The 22,961-nt window shown below is 39.4% G+C and overlaps 2 long non-coding RNA genes across 2 annotated transcripts; both read left to right on the top strand.

Moving 5' to 3' along the window:
• The first annotated feature begins 1,231 nt into the window (after nt 1–1,231).
• LOC110675546 lies at nt 1,232–1,844 on the top strand. The gene is made up of 3 exons (XR_002499586.1): nt 1,232–1,439; nt 1,503–1,571; nt 1,635–1,844. It is a non-coding gene; the product is annotated as an uncharacterized LOC110675546 (long non-coding RNA).
• Nucleotides 1,845–8,206: 6,362 nt separating this feature from the next.
• On the top strand, nt 8,207–8,771 carry LOC110675545. The gene is made up of 3 exons (XR_002499585.1): nt 8,207–8,501; nt 8,565–8,633; nt 8,697–8,771. It is a non-coding gene; the product is annotated as an uncharacterized LOC110675545 (long non-coding RNA).
• Nucleotides 8,772–22,961: the final 14,190 nt, after the last annotated feature.

Raw genomic sequence — 22,961 nt, 5'->3', positions numbered from 1 at the left:
ATGCTAATTGAAAACATTTGTTAAATATATCAACTAGAAATGATAAGCTACTTTCTGGAAGTTTCTTGATGAGGATGTAGACATTTCCATCATCGCCAGGAGCTTTCATATTTTTGATTTTTTTTTAATAATGGTTCTCACTTCTTCCAAATCAGTCTCCCAGGCATTTTCGAAAACGTTCTCTTGATTGAGAATATTTTCGAAGTCCTGAGTAACTTGATTTTCAATTGGACTAGTAAGTCCTAAATTGAAATTGTGCGCACTTTCAAACTGCATAGCAAGTTTTTGAGCTTTTTCGCAATTAGTTAGTAATAATTTGTTTTCCTCTTTCAATGCCGGTATAGGCTTCTGAGGTTTTTTCAAGATTTTAGATAATTTCCAAAAGGGCTAAGAGCCAGGGTCCAATTGAGAAATTTTATTTTCAAAATTTTTGTTTCTTAAATCTGCAAAACGTTTCTTGATTTCTTTCTGCAAATCCTGCCATATAATTTTCATAGCAGGATCGCGAGTGCGTTGAAATTGCCTTCTTCTCACGTTTTTAAAACGGATCAAGAGTTTAAGATCATGTTCAATAATCACGGATTCAAATTTTACTTCACATTTTGGAATTGCAATGCTCTTGGCTTCAACAATGGAATTTGTTAAAGTTTCAAGAGCATTGTCAATATCAAGTTTAGTTTCTAAAGAAATGTTAACATCAAGATTAGAGTCAACATACGTTTCATATATATTCCAGTCGGCTCGTAAATAATTAAAAGTAGAGCTGATAGGATTGAGAATCGCTTCATGGGATGTTTGAAATGTAACAGGCACATGATCAGAATCAAAATCAGCATGAGTAATCAGTTGGCTACAAAGATGACTAGAGACGGTTAAGACCAAGTCAATCGTAGATGGATTTCTAGAAGAGGAAAAACATGTAGGGCTATCAGGGTATTGAATTGAGAAATATCCTGAAGAGCACTCATCAAATAAAATTCTGCCGTTGGAATTACTTTGAGAATAATTCCATGACCGATGTTTGGCATTAAAGTCACCAATGACAAAAAATTTTGACTTATTGCGAGTCAATTTTCGCAAGTCAGTTTGGATCAAATTAACTTGCTACCCAGAGCATTGAAAAAGGCAAATAGGCAGCTATGAAAGTATATTTACCAAGCTGTGTTTCAACAGAAACATCTAAAGTTTCAAAAACTTTAGTTTCAAATGACGAAAACTGTTAGCGACGGTCACTCGGTGTATACTGGCCTTGAACCGATCACAAATTCTGACAGGACGACTGACATTGACAGGACAAATTACAATGATGAGACAACTGACATTGACATTGAGAAAGAAAACAGAAAAGAAAGTAGTAACTGATATCACATGTGCAAATCAAAACTTATATCTTATTAGTACATATTAGTTAAAATCTTTACTGAATTTGTATCCTAATCGTAAGTAAAAACATGAATTTATACGTCTATGAATTAGCTAAAATGAACATTTATGTGAAATAGATTACATGCAGAAAATCGATTCCATAAGACTGACACAGTGGACTTTACACGTGAAGAGGATTAAAATTTGTAAGTCTAACACATTAAAAACACTTAAAGTTAATGTAATTATCACATAATAAAACATTTCAGCTTAAAGCATTCACACACCAACGCTGGGTTTGCTAAAGAAGATCCGAAAACTCACAGAGGTCCATATCGTCAGCAACAAAACTTTAAGAAATTTTATCCAACCAATTTGAGGTTAGTTGGATAGTTCCAAGGCTACCCAGCAGAATGCCTACTCTCAGGCCACGACCGGAACGATTGAGCATCGTTAGAGAACTCTCGGAGGAAGAAGCAGCCACAGAAGCTAGTTGCCCCGGCTGCAATCGTCCTGACGCCGCTGAGCGATATATGGTACAGTGCGATGTATGTGAGAGATGGTATCATTTTTCCTGCGCGAAAGTTGATGAGGGAATCAAGGATCGCAGTTTCAGTTGCGGCCACTGTATGAAAGAACAAAACAATGCAGCAAAAATTGATTCGTCCCGCTCATCTCGATCAAGCAGATCATCATCGTCTCGTTTAGCGAACATCCAGTTGCAGATGCAACGCTTAGCGGAGGAGCAAAATGCACAGGAGAAGTTGATGCAGGAAGCTGTGGATCATGCTAGAGAATTGAGGGAGAAAGCACTTCAACAGGAGATCGAGATACGGACCAATAATATGAAACAGAAGTTGGAGCGCGAATTGGAGTTCATTAAGAAGAAGTACAATCTTCTGCAAAACGAGTTAAATGAAGATGAAAGTGGCAGTGTGAAGAGCTTCGGAAGCCTACGTAGTGCATCTAGCTCAGTTCGTCGGTGGTTGGAATCCCAGACAGAGGCGGTCTCGACAAGTTCCGGGCAACAAAAAGCCCCAACTTCCTCGACGTCGCGAACTGGAACCGTACCGAAAGAAACTACAGCAAGCGGCCGACAACGTTCAAACTAGCACAAGTCAATTCAACAATCAAGTCTCGCTAGCACAAGTCGCTACTAAATCTAGGAACCAGACGGTATGCGCTCAAGTTTCATTGAATCCTACGTCGACGTCTCTCCAACCGCTCGGCATCGACCAAAGAACCGTTAGTTTCCGTGTCGCAGCTGCGAATCCGACTGAGACGTTTGTAACGCCGAGTTCGGTATGCGGCCCTATTGGTCATCTGGAGGAGGATTGTTTTCCGTCACACGTTCCCGTTAATTCCCTCAATGTGATATCACCGCCCACATCCAAGCAAATGGAAATGGCTAGAGCATCACCCAGAATATCATGGGACTCCAGAACTCGTGCCAATGAACTCGAACAGAAGGTACGAGAGCTGCAGTGTGAGTTAGATCGACTACGTCTACAGTCAGCGGAGCAACCAGCCGACGAAGATGTCCGTCGTCGTCAGAATATGCAGCCGTACAGCCGCCAATCTATTGGTTCAACAATGGTGGAAAGGTGTGCAGGTCAGACAACCAGGTTTGCTACTAATGTGGCACGTGAAGGTATGTTAAATCCAACCCAAGTTTCCTTCCCTTTCAACCAAACTCAACCGGTTGATTTGGAACATCCGGAACATCATTCGACGCCGAATGCCTCTGCTGTATCTAATATAAGCATAAATCGACCTACCCCGGGTTCCTTATCAACCACTAGTTCGCTTGGTTATCCACCGATTTCGAGTTCGATTTTACGTCCGCCGATTACGTTCGTTTCAAGTTGTTCAAATCCAATTATGTCGTCACAAGCAACAACTTCTTCTTCCGTGCCTGCAGTGGTCCATATAGGGCCAAATGCGCAGCAACTCGCTGCTCGTCACGTGGTACCGAAGGATCTCCCCATTTTCGATGGTAATCCAGTGGATTGGCCTTTGTTTTATAGTAGTTACACCACCTCAACCGAAATGTGTGGCTACACTGACGCTGAAAATTTGATGCGGCTACAGCGTTGTCTAAAAGGTAATGCCCTCAATGCTGTTGGCTGTCAACTTCTGCATCCGTCTTCGGTACCACAAATCATAGCAACATTACAGATGTTGTATGGTCGGCCTGAACAGGTGGTTAATAGTCTTATCAACAGAGTTCGTGCTACACCGCCTCCGAAAGCCGATAAATTAGAGAGTGTAATAGGTTTTGGACTTGCCGTTCAGAACTTGTGTGGACATTTAATAGCCATGAACATGGAGAACCACTTGGCGAACCCTACTCTATTGCAAGAATTGGTCGGCAAACTACCTGCTGATATCAAGCTAGACTGGGCGCTTTATCAACGACAAATTGCTCAAGCAGATCTTCGAGCTTTCAGCGATTATATGGCCGTGATAGCGTCGGCTGCCAGTAATGTTACCTTCAGCACGGAAGCAAGCGTAAAACCAGACAAGCAAAAGGGAAGAGAGAAGGGCTTTATCAACGCACATGTTGAAGAGTTGGAGAAGAAACACAAAAGTCACGAACTTCAGCGCCCAACAGGAACATCCAAAGAGAGACAGCCAGAACAGCAACGACCGTGTAATGTATGCCAGAGAATCGGCCATAAAGTTAGAGATTGCAACGTCTTCAAAGGCCGGAACATCGATGAACGTTGGAAGTTGGTGCAACAGCTCCATCTCTGCAGACGGTGTTTAACTTCCCATGGTAAGTGGCCATGCAAGGCATCGGGTTGTGGCATAGAAGGATGCGAGTTGCGACATCACACGCTGTTACATCCTGGTAAACCCGAGGATAACGCAACAACATCCCGACAGCTGCCGGGACCAAGTGAACCTGCTACTGGAAAGCTGAATACCCATCGGCGGAAGCAGCGATCTACTCTTTTTCGCATCCTTCCCGTAACGTTGCATAGCAAGTATTCTTCAATCGACGTCTTAGCTTTTCTCGACGATGGTTCAGAATTCACCCTAGTGGAGAAGGAAGTTGCAGATCAACTCGGAGTTAAAGGAGATGTAGAACCACTTTGTTTACAATGGACAAGCAATGTAACTCGGACTGAATCGGAGTCAAGAGTAATCCCGTTAGAAATTTCTGGAAAGGGTATCAATAAGCGCTATTCCTTACAGCGAGTACATACTGTTGAGAGTTTGGATTTGCCCACTCAGTCGCTGAAATTTGATGAACTTGTTCAACAATTCCCATATCTACAAGGAATACCGGTAGAAAGCTATGGTGGAACCTCACCTAGAATTCTGATTGGTCTGGAAAATACTGAACTACTAGTCACATTGAAGATGCGTGCTGGTAGACCATCAGAACCTGTAGCGACCAAAACTAAGCTGGGCTGGACGATATATGGAACGGTCGAAAACTTACACGAACCATATCAACACCGTCTTTTACACATCTGCTCTGGTTTCAAAGATATGGAACTTCACGATGCGGTAAAGGAATTCTTCTCGATAGAAAACACCGGTGTAATGCCTGCACCCCTGGTTGAATCAGCTGATGACCTTCACGCTCGAGAAATTATGGAACGAACTACGATTCGTACATCTTCAGGACGATTCGAAACCGGTTTACTATGGCGCTACGATTATTTTGAGTTTCCGGACAGCAGACCAATGGCGGAGCGACGTCTCAAGTGCCTCGAGCGGAGACTGCAGAAATCACCGGAACTTTACGACAACGTCAGACAACAGTTAGCTTCTTATATTTCCAAGGGATATGCTCGTCTGGTATCAAAGGAAGAATTGCTGAGTTTCGATCCTCGTAGGATCTGGTATCTCCCACTTGGTATCGTCTTAAATCCAAACAAGCCAGGGAAGATTCGCTTGGTTTGGGATGCGGCAGCGAAGGTGGATGGAGTGTCGTTTAACTCTATGCTGCTTAAGGGACCGGACCTGCTCACGTCCTTGCCTGCAGTTTTGCAGCGTTTCCGGCAGCGTCAAATAGCGGTGACAGGTGACATCAGGGAAATGTTTCACCAACTTTTGATACGCCCTGAAGATCGTCAAAGTCAGCTCTTTCTATGGCGGGATCATCCATCAACCGACATGCACACCTATGTCATGAACGCTGCCACGTTTGGTTCGACATGCTCACCGTGTTCCGCACAGTATATTAAAAATCGCAATGCGGAAGAATTGAAGAACGAATTTCCAGAAGCAACGGACGCCATAATATTCAACCACTATGTTGACGATTATCTAGATAGCATGGATTCCGTAGAAGAAGCGACAAAGATAGCAACGTCAGTGAAGGAGGTTCATGCAAAAGCCGGTTTTGAAATTCGAAACTGGCTGTCAAATTCAACAGAGGTCGTCAGACAGGTCGGGGAAGGAAAAACTTCAGTCGACACGAAAAGCATTGCGGCTGATAAATCAACAGACGCTGAGCGGATCCTTGGGATGCTGTGGCAGCCAACGGAAGATGTATTTACCTTTTCTACACGGTTTCGAGATAGTATCGCGCAGATCATGGAAGGTAGGATTGCTCCGACGAAACGTGAAGTTTTGAAGGCTGTAATGAGCCTGTTTGACCCACTCGGGCTATTGTCTGCTCTTGTTGTACAAGGAAAGTGTATCATCCAAGACATTTGGAGATCCAACATCGGCTGGGACGAAAAAATTCCCGAAGAAATCTTTCTTCGTTGGTGCCGTTGGCTAAACGTATTCAAAGAAGTGGACCAAATAACGATTCCGCGGTGCTACTTTTTGAATTATTCAAATAAGAGTTTGGACACTTTGGAGCTTCATGTGTTCGTAGATGCTAGCGAAGAAGCTTTTGCTTGTGTTGGCTATTTTCGTATAGTCGATCGAGGACAAGTGCGCTGCGCACTCGTATCAGCTAAATCTAAAGTCGCTCCGTTAAAACCCTTATCAATCCCACGGTTGGAACTGCAAGCAGCGGTCATAGGAAGCAGATTGGTAAAGTCGATTCAAGAAAACCACACTCTTCCAATTCGTCGTCGAGTTATTTGGAGTGATTCTAGTACGGTATTGTCTTGGATAAAATCAGACCTACGAAAATATCGTCAATTTGTGGCGGTTAGAGTCAGCGAGATCCTGGATGCGACCTGCGTATCGGAGTGGCGATGGGTTCCAACGCGTATGAACGTAGCTGATGAAGCTACGAAGTGGGTAAAAGCACCAAACTTCGCCGCCAATAGCCGATGGTTCATTGGACCAGAATTTTTGTACCAGGATGAATCGGAGTGGCCGAAGAAAATTCTTCCCTTAAGAGACACTGTTGAAGAACTACGCCCGTTGCATGTCCACCATCGGAAAGCTTCTGAACCTCTAATTAAATACATCAGATTTTCCAAATGGGAGAGGTTACTTAGGACCACAGCATTTCTGCTTAGATACGTCAGTAACATAAGGAACATGGCTCGTGGTAAAGTTGCTGAGCTAAGTATCGTTTTGTCGCAGAAGGAACTACAACGGGCTGAGGCTTTCCTTTGGCGATCTGTTCAAGAGGAAGCATATCCTGATGAACTAATTGTCCTCGAAAAACAACAACTACAGTCGAACTCAGCAAAATTAGAAAAGACAAGCCCACTGCGGAAACTATCACCGTTCATCGGAGAATCAGGAGTGATCAGGCAGGATGGGCGAATTGGAAACGCTCACTACGTGTCTTACGATGCAAGGTTCCCGATAGTGCTGCCAAAGAATCACCATGTAACTGGCCTAATCCTGGATTGGTACCACCGTCAGTACGGACACTGTAATGTAGAGACGATAGTCAATGAAATTCGCCAAAGATTTCACATTTCGAATCTGCGCACAGAAGTTCGTAAGCAAATACGGAAATGCAGCTGGTGCACAGTCTACAAAGCAGCTCCTCAGCCACCGAGAATGGCACCCCTTCCAGATTCTCGCATAACTCCGTACGTACGTCCTTTCTCGTTCGTCGGGGTGGATTATTGTGGACCGTTCTTCATAAGAATCGGCCGAAGTAATGTGAAAAGATGGGTAGCATTATTTGTTTGTCAAACAGTAAGAGCGGTTCATCTGGAAGTCGCTAGCAGTCTGTCGACAGAGTCCTGCAAAATGGCCGTACGAAGATTCATCGCAAGAAGAGGATCACCACGAAGGATCTACAGCGATCAGGGGACTAATTTTCATGGAGCAAGGAAGGAGTTAGCCCAAGAAATGACTAGCATCAATCAGAAATTAGCGGAAACTTTCACGAATATCAACACTCAGTGGATCCTCAACCCTCCTGCTGCCCCACACATGGGTGGATCGTGGGAGAGATTAGTCCGCTCTGTGAAGACGGGTTTAGAAGTACTCTCGAAGAGCAGAAATCCAGATGAGGAAACGTTTGGGACGGTATTAGCCGAAGTAGAAGCCATCGTAAATTCTAGGCCGTTGACACACGTCGCGCTCGATTCAGAAGAAGATGAAGCACTCACACCGAATCATTTTTTGATGCTAAGTTCCAGCGGTGTGGTGCAGCCTGCTAAGCTTCCGGTAACGTCAACCGTTGCGCTCAAAACTAATTGGGGACATGCGCAACATCTTCTAGATCTTTTCTGGTCTAGGTGGATAAAAGAATACTTGCCGCAGATAAGGGGTCGCACGAAGTGGTTCGAGGACTCTCCACCTATAAAGCCTGGCGATCTGGTGATTGTGGTAGATGGAGGTATGCGGAACAGTTGGGTTAGAGGAAAGGTCGTGAGAACATACCCTGGCAAAGACGGCAGGATTCGTGTCGCTGACGTCCAAATCAACAGTAAGGTGCTTCAACGACCAGTAACAAACTTGGCGGTGGTCGAGGTGCAAAGAAGCGATATAGCTGGACAGACCTCCCAGCAATACGGGTCGGGGAATGTTAGCGACGGTCACTCGGTGTATACTGGCCTTGAACCGATCACAAATTCTGACAGGACGACTGACATTGACAGGACAAATTACAATGATGAGACAACTGACATTGACATTGAGAAAGAAAACAGAAAAGAAAGTAGTAACTGATATCACATGTGCAAATCAAAACTTATATCTTATTAGTACATATTAGTTAAAATCTTTACTGAATTTGTATCCTAATCGTAAGTAAAAACATGAATTTATACGTCTATGAATTAGCTAAAATGAACATTTATGTGAAATAGATTACATGCAGAAAATCGATTCCATAAGACTGACACAGTGGACTTTACACGTGAAGAGGATTAAAATTTGTAAGTCTAACACATTAAAAACACTTAAAGTAAATGTAATTATCACATAATAAAACATTTCAGCTTAAAGCATTCACACACCAACGCTGGGTTTGCTAAAGAAGATCCGAAAACTCACAGAGGTCCATATCGTCAGCAACAAAAACAGTTGATGTTTTATACGCCTATGAATGATGATTGCAACTCCCCCACATGCCCCATCAAGTCGATCATTACGATAAACAAAAAAGTTAGGATCTTTTTTTAGTTTGGATCCAGGTTTTAAATATGTTTCGGTAATAACTGCTATATGCACGTTATTAGCTGTAAGAAAATTAAACAGCTCGTCCTCTTTACCATTCAGAGAACGAGCATTCCAATTTAAAATATTTAAATTATTATTTGGATCTATTAGAAAAACGTAATCCAATAACAATTTGATTTGTAAATTTTACACCTACTTGGACTGCTTCAGTCATAGTGGTGGCTTTGAACATTGTATCAATCATTAGATTCAATTGTTCAGTTAGAAAATTAAAATCAGTGGCAGACATATCACTTTAAGTGGTACATCTGAAGATTTCCCATTGGAATTTTCGGTAGACGAAGAAGCTGAGTAGGAGTTACCTGTGGCGGTAGGGTTTTTTTTTTCAATTTGTTTCAAAGTAGAATGGGTACTCATGGAACGAACAGGGGAGGAGTTCAAATTACCTGCTACAATATCGGCAAAGGATTTTCCGTGGGTAGATACATTCGAAATTGAAAGATTCGAACGGCTACCCGACGGGTTAAAATTAGTTTGTGAATGAGCATGATAATGATCTTCTTGGTGGGTATGATTCCTAATCAAGCGATCGTTAACTGAAAAATGAGCATTGTTCGATACTCTACCAGGCAAATTCCGGAAACGACCGTTATCGTAACGGATATTATCTTTCATCTGCCTGGCACGAGCCTCAATGACTCTTTTGCGTGAAGGGCATTCCCAAAAGTTAGCTTTATGAGGGCCCTTCCAATTGGCGCATTCAAACTTTCTGGTATCTTCTTTCACAGGACAGACGTCCTTAGCGTGAGAAGAACCTCCGCAAATCATGCATTTAGCATCCATGCGACAATTTTTTGTACCATGACCCCACTTTTGGCACCGACGGCACTGAGTGGGGTTTTGGTAATTTCCTCCAGGTTTCTGGAAATGTTTCCACGTCACACGGACATCGAACATAGGTTTTGCTTTTTCTAAAGCTTTGATATTATTTAGTTCTTTTTTGTTAAAGTAAACTAAATAATATTCTTGAGAAAGCCCTTTCCGAACAATGCCAGATTGGGTTCTCTTTTTCATAATGATTACTTGGACTGGGGAAAATCCAAGTAAATCATTTATTCCATTTTTGATCTCTTCAGGTGATTTATAGTCACTTGAGAGACCTTTCAAGACAACTTTGAACAAACGTTCAGTTTTGTCGTCATAAGCAAAAAATTTGTGCTTCTTCTCTTCAAGATGTTTGAGAAGAAGTTCGCGATCTTTAAGAGTTTCCGGCAAAACGCGACAGTCTCCTTTCTTTGCGATTTGGAAGGAAACCTTGATTCCCCTAATGGAGTTCAAGATCTCCTGCCTAAATCCCCCAAATTCGGAACAACTGACCACGATAGGCGGCACTCTTTGCTTCCTCACTTGAATCAAAGAGCCTGGGCTAGAGGCTGCTTCGATTTGGTGTTCGGAAAATTTGTCTAGAGCATCGAACTGATTGCTCATTTCGATACAATTATTAATTTCACCCTTGGAAGAAACTTCGCATTCCGGGGAAGCGTCCTTTCTTCCATTCTTGCCACGTGTAGTGACAGTTTTAAAACCCACTTTTTTGGAAGGAAGTAGTGAATTCAGAGATTCACCCTTCCTTTTGTTAGTTGTTGATACCATGTTTAGTTAATAAACGAGAAAGACGTGACCTTCGAGAGGTTTTTTCCCAAGACTGTGCAAGAAGGATTACCACCGCTAGCTTTCGCCAACGGGTCCAACGAAAAATCGAAGGCACGGGTCCAAACAAGGATCGTAAAGGGATCAATAGTAGAAAAAATAGTACTGAAAAGTACTGTTTTAGTAGCACTGAAAAGTACCGTTTTTAATTTTAGCACTGGAAAGTACTGTTTATGTAGCACTGAAATGTACTGTTTTATTGCTTTAGGTAGTTTTTAAGAAAACTTCCAAGAGCAGAGAGAATTCGTGTACGCACAGCACGAAGGTACGATGCGCACTGTTTCGATATAGGTATTTACTTCAATTGACCTCCGTATCAACTCAAACACTTCGATTCATGCTGCGTGATAAAAATTTATTGATTTTTTTTCTTGGTAAAAGGCACGGTGTTTTGTTTACCACCCCTGTTCATTTTGCCACCATTTCACCTACTAATGCACTTGAAAACAATAAACTCATATAAAAAGCAAACGGAATAACTGAAAGGCGTCAAATTTATTCTGTAAGATTAATTCATAGAAATTAACAATTAATAGTAATGACGGAAAACTTGCAACGAAAAACAATGTCACAATTCCTACTACTAATTGCATAATTTTTTTGTTAAGTAATATTCTAAGAGCTAATTGATCAGATAAGTTTACATACATCAGTAGATATTTGTCTTTTGCTAAACAACATTGTTGTAAAATGTAAGGAAAAGTTCGGCGGATGCCTTTACCCAACCAGAAAAAAAAAAAAGTTAAGTACCTACAATAAACTTGTGTGAGGATCGTATCCATCTCTCCAGTAATAACATTTTATATATTTTCTTCTCCGGCAATGTGCTTCAGACACCGAATCACCCATTCCACTCACTGCTCACTTGCTGGCGGGAAAACTCAAACTCGACTGAGCAAGTGTTGGTAAACATTTTTTCCATCTTCTTCTTTGTTACTGTTTTTGTTTCGGTTAATTTTACGATATCAAATGATAACACGTTGTCGCTTGCTATATTCCATTGTATAAATGCTGTACATAACAAGACTTTTCCCTTCGTTGTTTTTTTTCTGTGTTTGACCAGGCAAAGTAAAAAAGACAAGAAAAACTTTCGTTGTCTTTATGTGTGTCATTGAAAGAAAATAACACAAATAAACATTTAGAGGGAGAAGGAATGCAAAAGAAAAGTTTTCCCTCTCCACTTTGAAGAAGTGCTCCTTAGCCGGATTTGCTCCATCAGCCAGCGGAGAAAGACTACATTTGATTTAAAATGAAACTAAACGAAATATTGATTTTGTCGTTATCCATTTGTTTTTCCATTAAGACATATTCTTCTGGTTTCACTAAGTAGCGGGAATTATTATTTTCCCTTGATATTTGATCATTTTGATCTAAAACGTTTGAATTGTTATGCAAAGGTGAGGCATAATCTTAGGCAAGTTTTTTTCATTTTTCATTTATCATAAGGTATCGATCGTTATTGTTTTATATTATTATTATTATTATCATTATTATTACTTTTATTTTATTTTATTTTATTTTTTTGAATTTTTTCATAAGTATCATTCCAAACATTACATTCATTTCTTATATCTAGGTGTTCAGTGTTATTAGACAACACTATCATCCTAATGTGGTGAAACAAATTTAAGATTTTATTAACATTTTGTTAACAACATATTACATTTCATTTGCCGTAGCAGTTCAGATTTTTTACAGGTGAGTTGATTTCACCTGCTTATAAGAGAAAAAAATGCTTTGAATTTAATTTACCTTAACATATAACGCATTAATCGTGGCAATAGAAGATTGGACGAATTTTTGCCTGAAATTATTAATTATTTTATTTGACATTTGTTCCAATGTTTCAACATTGGATATTCTGTGTAACTCATTGGTACTATACCAGGGAGGAAGCCTCAGAATCATTTTCAAAATTTTATTTTGAATTCTCTGCAGAGCTTTCTTCCTGGTATTACAACAGCTAATCCATATTGGTACAGCATACAACATGGCTGGCCTGAAAATTTGTTTGAATATCAAAAGCTTGTTCTTAAGACAAAGTTTTGATTTTCTATTAATAAGGGGATAGAGACATTTAACATATTTATTACATTTGGCTTGAATGCCCTCAATGTGATTTTTGAAAGTTGAATTCTTATCTAGCATGAGCCCTAGATACTTAACTTCATCTGACCAATTTATTGGAACCCCTCTCATCGTGACAACATGTCTACTTGAAGGTTTCAAATAAAGAGCTTTTGGTTTATGTGGGAATATTACTAGTTGAGTTTTGGAAGCATTAGGAGAAATCTTCCATTTTTGCAAGTATGAAGAAAAAATATCCAAACTTTTTTGCAATCGACTACAGATGACACGCAGGCTTCGTCCTTTGGCGGAGAGGCCTGTGTCATCCGCAAACAAAGATTTTTGACATCCCTGAGGTAACTCAGGTAAGTCAGATGTGAAAATATTGTATAATATTGGTCCCAAAATGCTGCCTTGAGGAACACCAGCTCTTACAGGAAGTATTTCAGATCTGGAGTTCTGATAATTAACCTGAAGTGTACGATTTGACAGATAACTTTGAATTATTCTAACAATGTATGTTGGAAAATTAAAGTTTTTTAATTTAACAATCAAACCTTCATGCCAAACACTGTCGAATGCTTTTTCTATGTCTAGAAGAGCAAGACCAGTTGAATAGCCTTCAGATTTGTTGGAATGGATCAAATTTGTTACACGTAAAAGTTGATGAGTGGTCGAATGTCCATGGCGGAATCCGAACTGTTCATTGGCAAAAATTGAATTTTCGTTGATGTGGGCCATCATTCTGTTCAAAATAACCTTTTCAAAAAGTTTACTGATGGAGAAAAGCAAACTGATTGGACGATAGCTAGAAGCTTCTGCAGGATTTTTGTCTGGTTTTAAAATTGGAACAACCTTAGCATTTTTCCATTTGTCAGGAAAATATGCTAATTGAAAACATTTGTTAAATATATCAACTAAAAATGATAAGCTACTTTCTGGAAGTTTCTTGATGAGGATGTAGAAAATTCCATCATCGCCAGGAGCTTTCATGTTTTTGAATTTTTTAATAATAGTTCTCACTTCTTCCAAATCAGTCTCCCAGGCATTTTCGAAAACGTTCTCTTGATTGAGAATATTTTCGAAGTCCTGAGCAACTTCATTTTCAATTGGACTAGTAAGTCCTAAATTAAAATTGTGCGCACTTTCAAACTGCATAGCAAGTTTTTGAGCTTTTTCGCAATTAGTTAGTAATAATTTGTTTTCCTCTTTCAATGCCGGTATTGGCTTCTGAGGTTTTTTCAAGATTTTAGATAATTTCCAAAAGGGCTTAGAGCCAGGGTCCAATTGAGAAATTTTATTTTCAAAATTTTTGTTTCTTAATTGAGCAAAACGTTTCTTGATTTCTTTCTGCAAATCCTGCCATATAATTTTCATAGCAGGATCGCGAGTGCGTTGAAATTGCCTTCTCCTCACGTTTTTAAGACGGATCAAGAGTTTAAGATCATGTTCAATAATCACGGATTCAAATTTTACTTCACATTTTGGAATTGCAATGCTCCTGGCTTCAACAATGGAATTTGTTAAAGTTTCAAGAGCATTGTCAATATCAAGTTTTGTATGTAAAGAAATGTTAACATCAAGATTAGAGTCAATAAATGTTTCATATATATTCCAGTCAGCTCGAAAATAATTGAAAGTGGAGCTGATAGGATTGAGAATAGCTTCATGGGATATTTGAAACGTAACAGGGACATGATCAGAATCAAAATCAGCATGAGTAATCTGTTGGTTACAAAGATGACTAGAGTCGGTTATGACCAAATCAATCGTAGATGGATTTCTAGAAGAGGAAAAACATGAAGGTCTATCAGGGTATTGAATTGAGAAATATCCTGAAAAACACTCATCAAATAACATCTGCCGTTGTAATTACGTTGCGAATTATTCCATGACCGATGTTTGCCATTAAAGTCACCAATGACAAAAAAAAAAGATTTATTGCGAGTCAATTTTCGCAAGGTTTTATATTATTTTGTCATGGCTATATCGTCATGCGACTCAAAGGTAAAGGGAGTCTGTGGAAGATTTTTGCAAATGATGAAATGAATAGGTGTATAGGCGTCGCAAGGAAGCGACAAGATTGAAATATTATTAGGTGGTGAAGGTGGTTCTCTATGTTTATAAACAAAATACGCGGACACGGACACCATATTCAGCCATTTAGCTGCTCAGACTGTAACTTAACACTAAATAACGGACAAGCATGCTCCATTGGCACCGCCGAGAAACATTCCTGACGAAAAGTTTAATTGACTGACGCGGGAATCGAACCCACACCACATGGCACGATGCGCTTAAATGCCTGGCGAAATTTGGCTAATAACAAAATACAGTTCTAACTGGATCATGTGGTGACTGGCGGGAAGAGCACACATGATAGAGACAAACAATCTCAGACTGCGTGTGAATTCCCAATATCAGTCATCGATCGATAGAATCGTTCGTGTGATTGCCGACAGTATATGAGCACATTGAAGCCTCATGTATTTTGCCTAAGTTGGTAGCAAAGCCCACAGTTTTGAGCCAACCCTTCTCCAGTAGAGGAGTTAGGCGAAATACAGGGCGCTTCGATTCTTACTGGTTCCACGATGGTTTGCTCATTTTCACCACCTAATAAAATTTCCACCTTGTCGCTCCCTTGCGACGCCTAGCCATCTATTCATTTCATCATTTGCAAAAATCTTCAACAGACTCCCTTTTTCTTTGAGTCGCAAGAGCGATATAGCCATAACAAAATAATATTTGAACGCAATAATGTTTAAAATTTAAAAACACTGTTACTCACTTGACAAGAAACGGTCTAATGGAAAATAAATCTGAAATCAAAAGTTAAAATGGTGAGACAAAATGTGTTTTACTGACTACCTTCCACGCAGGCAGCAGTAGATAAATAGTCTGGATTATCGATTATCATGAGCCAGAACAGTGACTTTAAATTGCGTCCCTTTTCCAGTCGAGATCATACGTTAGACTAGGCCAATAAAAGCATCATCCACGACTCACCCCCGATCCGCTGTCGTAGCGGCAAGCAAACAAGGCACGCGTCTGTTATTTATTATTTAAATTATGTTTGTACATGTTGGCGCTTTCTTTGCGTGCGATTCGACAGTGGCCACGTGTCAATTAGTTTTAGCTGTGCAAATGTATCTAATTTAACAATAATGATAGCCATGAAGTCTGCGGATTTGTGCAACATTGGAAACATTGATACTCTAGCCTATGTCAGCTTCAGCCAGCGTTTCCTCCACCAACAACTGTTCTGATGATGTGTTGTAGTGTGGTGTGAATGCGGCAAATTCTGATTTAGTCACAACGTACAAACGGAACGCATAACGCAATCGATGATCAATGATCCTTTTCATCGTTTCATGGCTGTGCCCTCGTCCTTGTGATGATTTTTGAGGACGGTCGTACATAAATATTTGTTTTTGAAGTTTATTGTGCACGACGACGGATGTGGGAATTTCATGGGAAGAGGTTTAGGTTTCCTATTTCTTTTTTTTAACATAACTCCCATTATTAATGACCAAGGCCGATGTGGCGTGTGCAATACGATGGTAATCATCTTGCCACCAGGATTCGCGGTCCCTTCCTTTTAGCTCCTACTGCAAGCCAAACATGCCACAAACGGACAATTTGGCATGCTTTTTAGGAAGACCCTTCGTACTTATCTTCCCCGCAATTGCACATTTCGAAACGTACTTGCTGGTCCTTTGAGTAATACTTTCGGATAATGCTAGAAGTAAGCCTGAAAATGACTAAAGGGTGTAGCGAGGAAAATTATTTTTATGTTTTAACGTCTGTTCGTAATGACCTTTACAATATGAAGGACTAGAATAATTATTTCCGCCGCATACACAATCGGCAATGTCTGGTAGAAAAAACGGTAGTTAAATTGATGCATTTAACTTCATGCAGCTTTTAGAATATTTTTGAGCAGAACAAATTGGAAGACGGGTATTTAACCAAATATTTTTATATAGCCCGTGTAAATTTCAGACAAATTAAAAACACAACTATTTCATACTAATATGATCAAACAGACATTATCGGTGATTTTGTTTACTAAAAAGCAATATAATACTAGGTAACTACAGCAAAAATATTGGAATAACAGCCTGTTCAACTTTAGACTCTGTTAATTTCCTTCGAATTATAAACCGTATTTAAGATTTCAATGAGGACTTCCTTAGTCGAGTGGTTAAAATCCGCGGCTACAAAGCAAAGCCATGCTGAGGATGTCTGGGTTCGATTCCCGGTCGATCCAGGATCTTTTCGTAATGGAAATTTCCTTGACTTCCCTGGGCATAGAATATCAACGTACCTGCTAAACGATATACGCATGCGAAAATGGCAACTGTGGCAAAGAAAGCTCTCATTTAATAACTGTGGAAGTGCTCATAAAAACACTAAGCTGAGAAGCAGGCTCTGTCCCACGAGACATCAATGGATATTACATACATCGTCCTTAGATTGCGTTTGGATAACCACCGAAAATTCTGAAAATTTCAATTTTTTTATCATGATTTAAGGAATTTTAAAAACATTTTTGAAACTTGTATCGCCCTATTGCTACATATGATTCGAATGGCCTTAATGTTTATTGATAAACAATAAATATGAGAAACAACTACCGAAAAGCTAAACATTACATATAATTTGCAATTGGATTAGATGGACAAATACGCACCCAATACGCACTGATGGTTAAAATGGCACGACTCATAGAACCATTTCTAGAAGTTTTTAACTTTGACAAACGATGTTCAAATATATTTGCCCTAGAGTTGCCGCTACAAGGCTTGGAGATAAACCGTGAAATAGCTGTAATTTCGAAATGTTGTCATTGTGCAAGCAAGCAAATATTGTATAGTAGGGAGTCGTCCATAAACGTAAGAGTTTATGGTGGGAGGAAAGTGGGGGTGTTTGACATTTCTTACGTGCCATACAAATTATATCTTTAATTTTCGTTAGCGTTAGCGTAGTTACGGTATACTTCGTAGATTGGATACTAGCTATATTCATGTGTGTTTTTTGATAATATCATTCAGTCTGCTTTCAGGAACAAGGCTAGGGAGTGAACCTTGCTCCAGTTTTGAACAAGAAAATCAAAACCATGGATATTGCTATTCCCGGTCACGCCCATCTTTACCGTAACTTGGGATTGAGGAAGGAAATGTTGATGTATCACTTACTTAATGAGAGGCCACCGACTCAGCGACACCCTCATAAGTGATACGGAGGTGGAGGTTGGGGAAGGTATGAGGTCATAGGATTCGCCTGAAAAGCTAGCGATGGACCCATGGCATTTGTTGGTTAGGTGTTTATTTTAATCTTTTGAATGCCGGCAGTCAAAAGAGGAGAGTATTTTTATTTAACGTATGGATTATTATGATACACGATTCAGAACAAACTATCTGCTAATTGATAATCAAACAGCAGAACCGATCCCACCAGGGTCATCGGATAGCAAAAAAAAAAGGCAAGTAGCGACAAATAAAAAACAAATTAAATATTTAGGAAAAGCAAAAAAAAATGTCGCAAAGTACACTAATCGTAACGCGCGGCGGCGTTTTCGGCGTAACTCTGTCCCTCGCGGTACGATCCTTCATGCTGTCCATGGCAAAGGTTAAGTTTATTCTTTTGAACGCACGCGTCTGACACATACCGCGCGAGTGTTCTCAACGCATCCTATGTATAAAACCACCTTTCGTGTTCGCCCATCAGGGAATGATTCGTACAAATTCGCAATGTTCCATTTCACGAACACGCTTAACTTCGCCTACGCACCAGATGTGTAAATCTCTCACGACGCCCGAATACTTCTTCTGCGAGTTATAAGTCCCTTACCACACAATCCCACGCAACGCAAAAAAAAAAAAATATCTTTAATTTTCATACAAAAACTCTTCCCCCCATGGTATGGGGTCAAAAAACCGCCAAAATTGTCTTACATAATTAATAAATAGCCACTAGTTGCTGTTAGCATCTCGAAAGATATTAAAATGTGAATCTTATAACGAGAAACCGAGATAAATTCTAAATGTGACATTTTGAACCATTTTATCCTGCGACATGAGTATTTTTCATGGCGATACGAAACTAAACGATATGCGTAATTTTCAACATTTTTCGTAGTAGAATATTCTGTGAAAAAACGATGAAAAACTGAAATCCACACCATTTGTTTCGAAATGAAACGAAATTTTCATGAACATTCCGCGAAATTTTACATGTGGTTATAATTTTGATATATATCATTAGTTTAAGGCGAAGTAGGCCGTCATTGAAATTTGTACGCGTCGGTAATGATTGTTGCTAATTCATCTCACCATTTCGAATCAAAGAAAATCAGTTGGGTTTGCAGTGACACAGCTGAAAAAGTATCAGCATACTTCATGCATGTTAGCGAGTACAGTGATGCATTTTCAAGTCAGTATAAACTATCAAGACTGAGTTTTATCACTTAGAAACGCAAGCTGAAAAGTCATCATTGTTGCCAAAATGAATGACAGGCTAATTAGCCTTAACGTATTACATGCATCTTACTGCTAAACTTAAAGGTATTTCCGCTAGTTTTCTTGAACAAATAGGATCATCTTCATCTTATTCAAAAATCTGGGAAGGGGTTTCTGGGAGAATTGGATTTTTGAAGAGTGTTGAGATTATTCAATTTTCAGATTCTTGCTGTAAAACTGACTAAAAAATCAAATTTTCAGTCAATTTTGAGTAATTTAAAAATTATTTGAAAATTTTGAAAAAAGTTGTGAACCTGGACATTATACCATTAAGGAACTGCAAATTAGATTGAAAATTTCATCCATGTTCGTTCAAACAATCCGTTTATCAATTAACGAAATTCTGTATTTAGCTTATTTATTGGTTTCTCGTAATTTTAATGTGCAGTGTTTGTATTTTGATCCGAACAAGCCGATGAGACCATATTCAGAGTGAGTAACAATTCGTGAACCGTAACAGTTCGTGACACATCGCATTCGGAGCGCATTATGAATGGTCATATTCACTATCTCACTTGGTACGAGACGAGAGAGTGATCAAGAACAGCAACTCTCACAGATGACAACGGCATCGAGCCATTCCGGTGATTTATGTGTGGCCTCAAATTGGTTAAAACTTTCATGTTTTCTGATAACACAGCGTAACAAAAATGACACTTTCGCGTGTCTCAAGGATCAAATTATGTGTTTCTAGTAAATTTTGGGTCGCTGAATCTGATGCCGTTCTCAGAAATGTTCCAGCACGTCACAATTTTTAGCCACAGGTCGCCAAAGTTGTATAAAACACTGGTTTTATTGATGTTTACATGAAATTTAAAGTATGATTTATCAAACTTTTTTGTGATATAATCTACCAAACATGCTAAATAGGACTTGAACTTTCAATTTAGATACAAATCAGTTGAAATTTTACGATAAAATTTATGTTAAATCGATTTTTTTCAATATGTTTGTAGTCTTCATATAAAATTCTTCGTTTCTCTTATATGGCATAATACAATACTTTTCTGAACCACCAAAAAATAAAATTTTACCATCGAAAATATTATGAACTTCGTTGATAATTATTGTTCTGTACATAAAGTTTGAATTCTGTGACAAATTGAGCAAACAAATTGCCGTACAAGTTGGAAAACTTGCATGCAAGTTGGCTGAAACAGTCAAATTTAGCATTTTCAACAGTCAATATCTCAAAAACTAGACGTGCCATGATATTTCTGAAAACGGCAATGGACTCAGCAACCCTTAATTTAGTAAATAGCGGAATTTTGGTTCTTGAGACAAAACCGTGTTCCGCAGTGTAATTAGGGACAATGGAAATTTGTGATTTCGCGAAAGCCGCGAATTCCGCAAAATTTGGTCTTTTCCGCGAAATTTAGGGAATTCCGTGAAATGTCACGAAATTAGTTGAATTTGAGAGTTTATATGGAAATCATAGTGAATTCGTTTTTTTTTTGCTTATGAAAATTTATGTATTTAATGCTCATGAAGTTCCATAAAAAATCGTTTTGTTTAAACTTGGATCTCTTTATTGATTTCTATTTTCGTTTCAAATTTTGCATTACCACTCAGATATCAATAATTTAGTATAAAAAAAAAACTATATTTATGAAAATTCTAATAATTTTATTATAAGTTTTAGATTTTGATTTAGAAGGAATTCAATTTTTGCTTACCGTGATTTTACAATTTTAGTGCATGAATTTAAGGTTAAGAATAGAACTAGCGATACAGCTTTACAGCAAGTATCTATTTCAAGTGAAAAATCATTAATTTTAAGTTGAAATATAGTTCGATTGGTATACCATACCTTACTAAGAAGTTAATCTAATTTTAAGTAATATTAATAGTTTCATCTAATCTATTGTAATTTGAGCTGTCTAACAGCGTGCACTTTGTAAATATGTTTATCGTCTTTTCCTTAGTTGTCGATCTATTCCTCGCCTTACTGTTCAACATTCACACCTGTCATCAGAACTGTCAGTTCGTCACTTGTGTCTGGTCGTATCTGTCTCTGTAGAAGTGGCGCAAGGTTGATGGAAGGTGCGCGCTGGCAGCAAGGTTGCCAACAATATGTTGATTCAAGTTATGCTGTGAACATTTCATCTAAGCCTTTATACTTGATCATTAGCCTGGGACACGGTTATATGAAAAATTTAGATTCTCGCTCCAGACCACTTTTTGGATTGCATTTAGGTCCCATAACAACTGTGCAAAATTTCAGCTCGATCAGAGAAACTATATTTTAGCGCCAGCCGTTCAAAGTTTGTATGGGATTTACTATGGGAAAACTTACTTTTGCAAAGAAAAATCGCCAGAGGTCGCCCATTGACATCTATAAAAATTCTGAACACAGATGCATTTCTACAAAGAACAACATTGCCGAAGACCGCAAAGCAATCCGATTCTTGTGAAAAAAGTTATTTCTGATTCTTGTGAAAAAAGTTATTAAGCATAGACTATTCGGAAATTTTGCCCGATTTTGTTATTATTGTTATTCCTTTACGTGTTAATCAGGTATCAGGTATCAGAAGGCCGGCTCCAAAGGCACGTTCCCCACCAGTTGGGAGATTTGTGCCATCGCCATATTTGAGCCTATTTCATCATCTACCCGATGGGAGAGGAAAGGGAAGGGAAAGATGGGAGGAAATAGGAGTGGGGTCCCTTGAAGAGGGAAGATCGCATAAGCGAAATGAGAGCATGTAGCTCCATACCACAATGGGTTCGAACAGCGCCCTAAAAAGGGCACTGCAAAACGCATGAGCGTAAAGAGAACCTATAGCTTATTACCACAGCGGGTTAAGAATAACAGGATGTCCTGAAGATTCAGGCTTCTGTATTCAGTTTCACTTAATAAGTGTTTACCAAGTAATTGGAATCGCATTTGCGCAAAAACTGGACAGTTACATATCAGGTGATACGAAGTTCCATAATCGGAGTCACAACTATCACACACAAATGAGTCAGCACGCTGAATATTTGCCATGTGATAGTTGAGTCGGCAGTGGCCTGTCAACGCTCTGACCAAGAGACTGCAATTCTGCTTTGACAGATTTGTTAAATACTTCGCCACCTTTGGAGATGGCTCAGTAATATACAATTTTGTTTGACGACACGACTCCAAACTATTCCAATATTGCTTGTGCTGAGTTGCCGCCCAAGAGTTTATCTGAAGCTTCACCCTGCACTTCGAAATTGGAATAGCCGGCTCAGGGCCAATGAAGTCATGCGATGCTCCATCGCGAGCTAGCTCATCAGCCAATTCATTTCCAGCGATGGAAGAATGGCCAGGTACCCATACAAGGTTTACGGAGTTGACTGAATTCAGTTCCTCAATTTGAGTTCGACATGCGATAACAAGCTTCGACCTTGAGTTGGCCGAAGCGAGAGCTTTTATAGCAGCCTGACTATCTGAACAGAAGTATATGACTTTACCCATTACGCGCTGTTGAAGTGCTGATTGCACTCCACACATAAGAGCAAATATTTCCGCCTGAAAAACGGTGCAGTTTCTACCAAGTGAGTAAAACTGATTCAGCCTTAGCTCACGAGAATATACTCCTGCACCAGCTCTACCTTCAAGAAGGGAGCCATCAGTGTAACATACTATATTGTTTGATATACTTCTTTCCAAATAGCCAGACGTCCACTCTTCCCGTGAAGGGAATTGTGTGGTAAATGTCCTGTAAGGAAAGTTACAAGCAATTGTGAGATCACTTGGAGCAAGGACAATTTTGTCCCAATTCACCAAAAGTGGAAACAACGAAGTGTGTGTAGATCTACGAT

The sequence above is a fragment of the Aedes aegypti genome, chromosome 2 (assembly GCF_002204515.2).
Source record: "Aedes aegypti strain LVP_AGWG chromosome 2, AaegL5.0 Primary Assembly, whole genome shotgun sequence".
Classification (NCBI taxonomy): domain Eukaryota; kingdom Metazoa; phylum Arthropoda; class Insecta; order Diptera; family Culicidae; genus Aedes; species Aedes aegypti.
Note: the sequence above shows the minus strand (reverse complement) of the source record. Positions and strands in the feature narration are given on the sequence as shown.